Consider the following 9,887-nt stretch of genomic DNA (forward strand, 5'->3'; position numbering starts at 1 on the left):
GGAAGAGAGCTCAGAGCTCATATGGGAACGATCTATGGGTAATGCTGTGACCTTACACACACACACAACTCCCCGCCCACGAGAGTTGGAGGAACGACTTACAGCGCATCGATACTGAAATTATTTCAGCCCTGGGCGGGATTCGAACCCGGACCTCCGTAGTGGCAGCAGGAAACTCTACCAATGCGCTTGAGTCGTGTGTGTGTGTGCGTACGTGCGTGTAATTACCTAATTTTATCTCCTAATTGTAGTATACAAGTAAGGAGCAGTGCTCGTTGGGTCCCGTCTTCTAGTCTCTAACTTTCTAACATACCTAGACTCAAATTCATGTACAGTTCCAAGTTAATCTATATCCTTGATTTCCCGTTATCATACTTAGATTTGAACTCGTGCATTGTTTGAGCTTGGGCTATATCACCTAAGCTATTGCACATATTTATGCATCTATATAGAAAACTGTATTTCTTCACATCTTTTCGACATGTGGTCATTCTTAATTTATTCCCATGATCTCTTAAAGCCTTTCCATCTTTAATCAGAACTCTTCTGTCAATGTAGTTTATCCCCATTAGTGATCTAAATATTGTAATCATATCGCCTCTTTCTCTTCGATCTTTCAAAGTTGGTAGACCCAGTACTTTTAGTCTCTCCTCATATGGGTTATCTCCCAGGCCGGAGACCAATTTGGTTCCTGCCATTTGTATTCTCTCGATCTTGCTTATATCCTTCACTCTGTGTGGGGACCATACCACTGACACATATTCCAGTCTTGGACGTATCAGGGTTTCGATGAGTTTTTTCATCATCTCTTCATCCATATAGTGGAACGCCACTTTAATCTTCTGCAGTAGTCCGTATGTCTCTCCCACAATCCTGCTGATATGTCTGTCAGGTGACAGGTTGTCTTTTATCAAGACTCCAAAGTCTTTCTCCTCTTTTGATTTTGTAATGGGTTCACTTCCCAAAGAATAGTTTAAGGATGGCCTTTTGCCTCTGTTGCAAATTTGTAGTACTTTGCATTTTTTGGTATTGAACTTCATTTCCCATTCTTGGCTCCATACAAAAATAGTGTCTAGATCTTTCTGCAGTAGTCTACCATCATCCTCGTTTTTTTCACTCTTCTCGTGATTTTTGCATCATTATTAAACATATTGGCATAGATTGTTGTTCCGTCCATCATGTCATTGACATCGACAAGAAACATTTGGTGCAAGCACTGAACCTTGTGAAACTCCGCCCATTACTGCTCTCCAGTTTGACATTTTATCCTTTACTACTGTCCTCGTGTATCTTTCCTTAAAAAAAAAAAAAAAAAAAAAAAAAAAAAAATCTAGTAGTTTGCCACGTAGTCATCCAACGTGTGTGTGTGTTCGTGCATATATACACGATGTCTGAACATGCCACGTACATGTTATCACTAAAATGATCTCTCGTGTGCGTAATGGATCCCATGAAGAGCGTCCAAGTAAACTTGATTAATTAAGCTTATCCAAACATAAGGAGTGGTTTAGTTGAAGTCATTAAAATGTCCCATGGCTTCGTTAGTATGAACATAAATTATTATTCTATTGTGAACCGTAGAAATGTCGCAAGAAATAAGGGTTACAAATATTCTATAAGATATCAGACTCCAGTTTATATTTTTTCTTTGACCGCGTTTTAAGTGTTTGGAACAAACTGTGTTTATGTTGTAAATTCAAAGACAATTTACAATTTAAAAAGATGCCAATATAATTATATGGACCCCAACCCCAACTTAACTTATATCTCAGCATCATGAGCTCATATTATTAAATCATGTCATTGGTTTTTAACCATTTCCACTGTTTCGGCCAAGGAAGGAAAAAATATATATATATATATATATATATATATATATATATATATATATATATATATATATATATATATATATATGTGTGTGTGTGTGTGTATGAGAGAAATTCGTTAGTAACATCGACATCAATCCGATAATTTTTATGACTAAGTGTAGTGGTCTAAGGCTCTGCGAAGGTAATCTTACGGGAGGCCGATAGCAGTAGGTTCGAATCCTGCATGCGACTGTCATAAAAATTATCGGATATGTGTATATATATATATATATATATATATATATATATATGTATATATATATGTATATATATGTATATATATATATATATATATATACAATATATCGTCCCGGTCCGCGCCTGAAATAGGCCCCTTTTCCCTCCTCCCTCTCTCTCCCTCTCCTCTCTCCCTCTCCCTCCCTCCCTCCCTCCCTCCCTCCCCCCCCAAAAAAAAATAACTAGCTGCGCATGTACAGTAGGCCTAATTCCAGCGTGTCACGGGAATGCCCTGATGATCGAGCAAGCCGCGGCATTGTTCTTTAGTATATTGTGTGACACTGAAAACACCGGGCGGCCCATCTAAATGCACCTATTGTGCTCCACCACGATATCATCCGTCCTTATTCAGGTCTTCCGTGGGATGTTAAGGTTATCTCACTTTGGGTGTTGGATTCTTTCCTGTCTGTGCTCACTGCAAGCAATCTGATGTTCAGCCAATTGAAAAGGCAACTATGTGGGCCATCCTAGGGTGACAGTTCTTCATATGGGCTATCCTAGGGTGACAATTCTTCATGTGGGCTATCATAGGGTAACAATTCTTTATGTGGGCTATCCTAGGGTGACAATTATGCGGGCTATCCTAGGGTGACAATTTTTCATGCGCGACATGCTAGGGTGACAATTCGTTATGTGGGCCATCCTAGGGTGTTAATTCATCATGTGGGCCATCCTAGGGTGTTAATTCATCATGTGGGCCATCCTAGGGTGTTAATTCATCATGTGGGCTATCCTAGAGTGACAATTCTTCATGTGGGCTATCCTAGCGTGACGATTCTTCAATCGGGCTATCCTAAGGTGACAATTCTTCATGCGGGGTATCCTAGGGTGACAATTCTTAATGTGGGTCATCCTTTGTTTACGATTCTTCCGTTGTATAAGTTGATGACAATAAGCATAACCCTCATTGAACCTAACCTAACTTAACCTAATCTATATTCCACTGTTGATATACGGCGTTCTGGGGGTGACAATTCTTCAGGTGGGATCTCTTGGGGTGACGATTCTTCATGTGGGCGTTCTGGGGTGACAGTTCTTCATGTGATCTCATGGTTTTATATGTTTTTATGAAATAAACCTATCTGTGCATGTAGAAGCGAGATACGTCAATTGTCTTTGGATTGGTAAACCTGGTTGCGATTGTACTGGGCCGTGTGACCACAGCTACGATGCTGTCATAAGTGATGCTCATTCACTCCTGTTAGGTTACTAGTATTGCTGAAAGGTACCCCCATTTCCCCCTGTACCAATGTTGGGGAACCTCTCGAATATTAAATTTTTGTATTTATTTGTCTTATTTTATTATTTTATTTTATTTATTTATTTATTTATTTTTGAATATATATATTTTTACTTGACCTACATCTCTTTTCAATATGCAAGCCATCCCATAAAAACAGATAAATCTTTTGCTGTTTGCATCTCCTTTCTATTATTACGTATTCCTTTGCATCTCCATTGTATTATTTTGTATTCCTTTGTATATGTACAGACATAAACAGACACACAGAGCCCCACCCTCCCCTAATCCTCGCGAGAGTCTACGGGAGACGCCCCCTGATGACGTCACACTCAGGCTGGTGACGAGCGACATTGTACTTTTCCCACACTTGTCGCTCTCAATGTCGTCAGGGGGTGTAGCTCAGTGGTAGAGCATTCGACTGCAGATCGAGAGGTCCCCGGTTCAAACCCGGGCGCCCCCTGAAAGTTGATTGTTTTTCTTCTCTCTGGAAACCGATCTTACTCACCAACTGGAAATTTGACCTTTAAACTTTACACATCCAGGATTTCTTCCTCCAAGCGATGAAGAGTCTCTGATGAATAAAAACGCGTGGCGGCAGCGAGGAGGAATGGAGAAGAGAGATCGTCGTTGTCTACGTGTAAGAGGATATAATAGAATTAGGAATTTGCATATAATCGATCACTTGGGATAAGAACAAGGAAAACTGAAAAATATCTATCGTTGTGTGCGTGTGTGTGTGTGTGTGTGTGATTCACCATGGTCTTGGATCACATGTTGGACTCGCGATCGACAGCTATTTCCCTCCCGGAAGAGAGCTCAGAGCTCATATATGAACGATCTGTGGGTAATGCTGTGACCTTACACGCACGCACACACCCAACTCCCCGCTCACGAGAGTTGGAGTAACGACCTGTGTGTGTGCGTGTGTGTGTGCTCGTGCGTGTTTTACCTAGTTGTATTTTACGGGAAGGGGAGCTACGATCGTGGTGTGCGTGTGTCTCTGTGTGTGTGTGTGTGTGTGTGTGTGTGTGTGTGTGTGTGTGTGTGTGTGTCTTTGTTGACCGTTTTGCAGAAGCGTCAAGGGTCTCTGGACTGACAATTGGTCTTGCAAAAACGACGGTACTACTCCAGACTGCTCCGAGGGATCCTGACAAAAAAAATGTGGAAGACTTGAAGTACCTGGGTACCACAACCCCCAGAATTGATATGGCGAATCCAGCCCTTGGAAGACTAAGAGGAAATGCCCTTCAGTCTGTCACAGTCTACCAAGATTAAGGTCTGCAACACCGTAGCAGATCATATGGTTGTGGAACGGAACCTTGTATCACCGTCACATTAACCTGTTGGAGCAGCTCCACATGAGATCGCTGAGCACAGTCTTAGGACATCTGCTCGCATGATAGACTCACAAACAGAAATGAGTCAGCAAGCATCAAGTCGATGTTGCTGAAGGCCCAGCCACGCTGAACTGGCCACGTCATCAGAATGGATGCAAATAGAGGACCTAACCAGCTATTGGATGGTAAACAACTGGAATTGGGTTCATGCAGACAGGAGAGGGGCAAACTGAGATATGAAGACACTGAAACAGCGTGTCATAACCTGGGGTGCTGTTCTCAATTATAGGGGATGCTGGAAAGTGCTGCACACAAAAAAAATCACATTGATATATGTATCATTGATTACCCAGTGGTGCATATTTGAGTTTTCCCATGCTATTTTATTTTTCTAGGGTGTTCTTATTTCTTCTACAAACAACATTGTCAATTTGTTTCGGTTCTAAGGAATCAAGAAAATAAATCATCAAGCAGTACACTTCAATTTCTTTTATCCTTCTGATAACAAGATAGGGGTGCTGGACTGCTTAGACATGACAACGACAGGGGGTGCTATGGTCGGAAAAGGTTGGGAAACGCTGCTCTAAAAGAGTAAAAGTTCAAATAGTCTGTAAATCAGCTATGTAACCCTGAAGGATCTTTTACTGTAGACAGAGCACCAAGGAGTCCCGTCGTTTCCAGAGGCTAGGGGTAGATATCACAGAGGAACATTCACCCGAATGTAAACTTAGCACCTCCTCTTTTACACATGTAGTACTACAGTCACACACACACACACACACACACACACACACACACACACACACACACACACACACACACACACACACACACACACACACACACACACACACACACACACACATCCACACAGAGTGGTGGATGTCTGGAACAAATTGGACGAAACAATAGTGTGTGCAAACACCATACAAGAATTTAAGAACAAACCAGATGCAAAGACGGGTCACTACAATTGTAGCTCCCCTTCCCGTAAGATGCAACTAGGTAAATACACACAATATGATAATTCGAAAATAAGAATGTAGACCAAGTTGAACTTGTGGTTATGTGTTATAAACTGGAACGTGGGAGACGGTACTCCACGACCGTTGCTCCTTGCCTGTATGCTACAATTAGGCAAATACACACACACGCAAACGACATATTCTTTCTGGAGTTACAGTGGGAGGACCATGGATAGATACCTAAGAAAGTACCTGGAACTGGAATGGCAACTGGAAGGAAGAAGACGAAGAGGGAAGACCCTGGATGATGTGCTTGATCCAGAACATGAAGGACGCAACAGAGGAGAGAAAGCGATGTACAGACATAAGAATGAAGGAGACTGCAAGAGACCATAAGGCCTACACTAGGCAGCTCCATGGAAGAACAATGGAAGAAGAACAACAACTCCATTAGAAGAAATTGGCGGCTTTTTGAACGGCCGGACCACTGACAGGCGATACTCCTAATGGGAGTTTGGTGAGGAGAAGGTGTGAGAACAGTGGGAGGAAGGACTTCGTATTTGTCTCAACTAGTCTTCGAATTCAACGAAAGCCGAGAGAATCTGAATTGGGACTTTGGGCGCACAAGCAGATGGCGAGAGGAGGCTGCCTAGGCGTCATCCCTTGGGCACCAGCAAGCCGAACTTCATTTGGACCAAGTTAGATTGGCTACCAGACTGGAACGCATGTGGATAGGTACCATGATAACGTGTGTATGTGTTTGATTCACCACCATGGTCTTGGATCACGTGTTGGACTCGTGATCGACAGCTATTTCCCTCCCGGAAGTGAGCTCAGAGCTCATATATGACCGATGTATGACTAATGCTGTGACCTTACCCTCACACACACATCCAACTCCCCGACCATGAGAGTAGGAGTAACGACTCGCAGCGCAGTGATACTGAAATTATTTCGGCCCTGGGCGGGAATCGAACCCGGACCGCCGTAGTGGCAGGCGGGAACTCTAACCACTGCGCCGCGAGTCGTATATGTGTGTTTGATTAAATACTATCTTGAATCACGTGTTGGACTCGTGGTCGACAGCTATTGCCATCCCGGATGAGAGCCCAGAGCTTATAATTATATGGTCCGGTCTATTACATACACACAACCCCAACTCCTTGCCCACCAAAGTTGGAGTATCGACTCAGTGCAGCAGTGCTGAAATTTTAAGCCCTGTGCGGGACTCGAACTCTGATCGCTGAATTAGCAGTCGAGAACGGTACCAATGCACCATCGAGCAGTGTGTATGATAGTGAAGTTTTTCAGTGAAATAAAATCGCGTGCCGAAAGCCAGAATAAAATAATGTTGAACGAATTAAGTAATTTATCCGAAAGACATATTTCTTTAAAATTAAAATATATTTTCAAAAAATCTAAAATACCTGATGACCTCTCCTCTTTTTTTGCCTCGAAAACTAAAAACAAAAAATATGCGAAGAAATCTTTTGACGTATTTAGCTTGAGCCGCGACAGCGGTAGCGCGGGCGGTCGCTTCACCAGCAACAGGTGTTTCAGCTTTAAGATGAAGAAGAGGTTCTCTTGACGTAGTACACCGGTGCACAACTGGTGCATATATTCTGATATTCACACCGCATTTTCACCACCGGATGTGTTATGGTGTATACCCACACATGTACGTGTGTGTGTGATTCACCACCATGGTCTTGGATCACGTGTTGGACTCGCGATCGACAGCTGTTTCCATCCCGGAAGAGAGCTCAGAGCTCATATATGACCGATCTGTGGGTAATGCTGTGACTTTACACGCACACACACACAACTCCCCGCCCATGAGAGTTGGAGTAACGACTCGCAGCGCAGCGATACTGAAATTATTTCAGCCCTGGGCGGGATGCGAACCCGGACCGCTGTAGTGGCGGCCGCGAACGCTACCATTGTGCTATCGAGTCGTGTGTGTGTGTGTGTGTGTTCTACGCGCTCACATCATCAAGACAGCTTTCATTATGGTCACGTCCTTTCCCTCACCCTCTGTCCCTGAATAAAATCGCCTGACGACAGCCAGAATTGAATATGTAAAGGGCGTCTCTGGGATAGTTTCAATTTCTCCATCATAGCGGAAACCTCGTCTTCCTCTCCTCTCCCCTCCCCTCCTCTCCCCTCCCCCTCCTCTCCCCTCCCCCTCCTCTCCCCTACCCTCCCTTTCCTCTCCCCTCCCCATCCTCTCCTCGCCCCCTCCTCTCCCCTCCCCCTCTCCTCTCGCCCCCCTCCCCTCCCCTTCCTCTCCCCTCCTCCTCTCCCTGCTCTCCCCTCCCCCTCCTCTCCCCCATCTCCCGCTCGACCGTGGAATATGGATTCCCTTCCCTCAGAAACCTCTCAACGTCGAACTCCAACTTCGAGTCTGTATCGACTCCATCACTGCAACGAGACACTCCACACTCTTTATTCTGGTTGGCGCCAGAGGTGAGACTTCAACCCAAGGGTGGAGGGGGGAAGACTTCTTGCCCAAAGGGGGGGATAACGAAAGGGAGTGCCACACGACTGAATAAAATACCCAGGCAAGTGCCAGACTTCAACCCAGAATGCCACCTGGCACATTGAACCCTTAATAACGACTCCTTGAGGGCGACCCGTTGTTGACCATCAGAATGGAGACTTTGCCCCTCGATGGTGGTCCTTCGAGGAGGAGGAGGAGGAGGAGCCAACACGGGCATATTCCTTCTTCTCGAGGGCCACGACCGCCCACAAAGCTCCTTCGGTTGTCAACCGCCCAGAAACCCAGAGAAGGGTCCCAACCTCGAAATGCGGACACTTTCCTTCCGGGGTAAAGGACGCCACTTTTAATAATATCAACTGCTGCTTCTGGGTCTGAGGATGTATGAATGTATGTGCATGTATATATTTATATATATATATATATATATATAAAACACTCATATAGAAAGGAATAAACTCAGGCTAAGACTCCTGTATTTCCTACTCCACTTACGTCAACCTGTCAGAATGTTTCAATATATATATATATATATATATATATATATATATATATATATACATGTGTGTGTATTCGCCATGGTATTTGGATCATGTGTTGGACTCGTGATCGACAGCTATTTCCCTCCCGGAAGAGAGCTCACAGCTCGTTTGACCGATCTGTGGGTAATACTGTGACCTTACACGCACACACACACCCAACTCCCTGCCCGCGAGTTGGAGTAACGACTCGAAGCGCAGCGATACTGAAATTATTTCAGCCCTGGGCAGGATTCGAACCCGGACCGCCGTAGTGACAGTCAGAGACTCTACCAACAGCGCTACTGAGTCGCGCGTGTGTGTGTGTGTGTGTATGTATGTGTGTGTGTGTGCGCGCGTGCGCGGTTGGGCGTTTGTGTTCGTGTAAGTATGCATGAATCTATATAGAAACAAACATACTTATCCGTGCATATAGACACATAAGCGTATATTCTGGGTATGGTAGGTGATCGCTCCACAGCCACCAAATAAGGTAAATTTATCTTGAACATTAAGCTCGCTCTGTGATATAATCACGGATCGTAATGGGAAGCTAATTTTTCTGTCGACCGTAATGAAATATTGCGGCAGAAGCGTCTGACACGGGCCACGACGCGAGCATGAGTGATGTACCTCACATTTTCTACATTCGTTATCGTGGTGACAAATTGAATGTATACATATATTAAAATCTCGATAACAGAAGCTAATTTCTTTATAATGAATACGGTCGTGATGTATCATGATATAGGCTTGTTATTTGTTTTCATGTGTGTTTATGAGCATTCAGAAACAAAGAATGTGTCTGACCGAAACTGTAGATGGATAAAAGTATATCCGATAAAAGTTGGGTGTTCATATGATCCCTTGGCCGATGCTTTATTTATTTTCTATATTTTTATGCATAAAGTAAAATGTATCTCTTTTGCAATTTATGCAGTTTGACGAATATCAGAATTTCGATTAATTTATAACTGGTGATCTACACACACACGAACACACACACACACACACACACACACACACACACACACACACACACACACATATATATATATATATATATATATATATATATATAAATGTATATATATATATATATATATATTGTGTGTATGTATGTATATCACAAGCAAGTGAATGTTCTAACGCATTGGAGAAAAGGGTGAGTTGACATACACAGTATATGCAAAGAGGGGATACATGCCCCTTCTATGTA

At 43.5% G+C, this 9,887-nt stretch overlaps 1 protein-coding gene and 1 non-coding gene across 3 annotated transcripts in view; both read left to right on the plus strand.

Annotated features, from left to right (window-relative positions):
• LOC143039582 (uncharacterized) overlaps positions 1–9,887 on the plus strand; it is a 226,656-nt gene that overhangs the window by 183,311 nt on the left and 33,458 nt on the right. The window lies entirely within an intron of this gene.
• On the plus strand, positions 3,740–3,811 carry TRNAC-GCA (transfer RNA cysteine (anticodon GCA)). Its single transcript has one exon. It is a non-coding gene; the product is annotated as a tRNA-Cys (tRNA).

This window comes from Oratosquilla oratoria, chromosome 26 (assembly GCF_046742065.1).
Source record: "Oratosquilla oratoria isolate Oo_2021 chromosome 26, ASM4674206v1, whole genome shotgun sequence".
Lineage (NCBI taxonomy): Eukaryota > Metazoa > Arthropoda > Malacostraca > Stomatopoda > Squillidae > Oratosquilla > Oratosquilla oratoria.